Source organism: Pan troglodytes, chromosome 17 (assembly GCF_028858775.2).
Source record: "Pan troglodytes isolate AG18354 chromosome 17, NHGRI_mPanTro3-v2.0_pri, whole genome shotgun sequence".
Taxonomy (NCBI): Eukaryota; Metazoa; Chordata; class Mammalia; order Primates; family Hominidae; genus Pan; species Pan troglodytes.
In genome coordinates, this window is record NC_072415.2 from 23663203 (window position 1) to 23664793 (window position 1591).

Below are 1591 nucleotides of genomic sequence, written 5' to 3' on the forward strand. Positions count from 1 at the left end.
TAGCAGCTGGGCTGTAATGATATACTTGTCCAGGAGGCTGCTAAACTGCTCAATTCCCTCTGAATGCCACAAGGCAGCTGTCACTGTCACTCTGCCTGAGTTTTATTGACTGGGTACATGCAAACAGGTCACAGGAAGGCTGCATATAACTTTACTCTCTCAGCTTTTCTTGGGTATCACAGTTGAGCAGGGTGATTAACAAGCCCATCTCTAAAAAGAAGTAAAATGGAAAAACAGAGCAGGCCACACAAGCACCGGCTGTTGGCAGGATTGCGGGAGCTCAGCCAGACAACTTTACAGTGAAACTGGGCTGGGTGCTAGTGACAGTTATGTCTCCAAAGCTAAAGATCATCAGATGATATCATAGGTCCCTGTTCCAAACCTTGATGAACTGTGCGTTTGTGAAAAGATAACAAAAGCAGCCCGGACACCTGGAATTTCCAGGTCAAAGGTCTTTATCCTGTGCTTGTCAGAGGTGATTTAGTGAGAAGGGAGTTGTTGGGGGATCTCAACCCCTCACTCCTATTTCATCCAGAGAAGCTCTGGGCTCATGTGTCTTACAGAGACCTTCTGTATTTAGTAGGATGCACTTTAAGTGTTTGAACAGTCACTTGAGTGGCCACCTTAGTATGGTAAACACGGGCCACCTATTGTCCTGGAAGCATATGATGAGGCCCCCCTCGCTACACACCGTTCTCTTTCTCTCCCTCTCTCTTCTCCTCCCTGTCTTTTTAATTATTTTTATTTATTTATTTATTTATTTATTTATTTATTTTTCTTTTATTTTTGATGGAGTTTTTGCTCTTGTCGTCCAAGCTGGAGTGCAGTGGCACGATCTCGGCTCACTGGAACCTCTGCCTCCCGGGTTCAAGTGATTCTCCTGCTTCAGCCTCCCAAGCAGCTGGGATTACAGGCACCCACCACCATATCCAGCTAATTTTTGTATTTTTAGTAGAGACGGGGTTTCACCATGTTTGCCAGGATGGTCTTGACCTCCTGATCGAGGCGGGTGGACCTGCCTCGGCCTCCCTGTCTTTTTCTTGAATTAAAAAAATTAACTTACATCTTAAATTTGCAGAGTTAATTGTTGGTGTTATGGGCTGAACTGTGTCCCCTCACCCTGCCCTCAAATTTCGTATGCTGAAATTGTAACCCCCAGTATCTCAGAAGGCGCTGGGTTTGGCAATCAGGCCAAGTGAAGACACAGGGAGAAGGCAGCCACCTGCGAGCCAAGGAGAGAGGCCTCAGAAGAAACCAACACCTTGATCTCAGGCTTCCAGTCTCCAGAATTGTGAGAAAAATACATTTCTGTTGGTTAAGCCACCCAGTTTCTTAGAGCAGGTCTGGCAAACTAATATAGTTGGGGAGGAGGCGGACACACATCTGCATAGGTGAAAAATCCTAAAAATAGGTAGTGATTAAGGGGACAAGGGATATCAAGGAGCTGACCTAGGTTCTGAGCAAAGGGCTTGTGGCCCGTGGCAAGGGCTGGTTTGGCCTAGAAGGGTGAGATTTTTGCTGCTATATATCCTGGAGACCCCTGCTGCTCCTGGGATCCTGACCTCACAGGGCTGTTGCTACCAACCCAAGA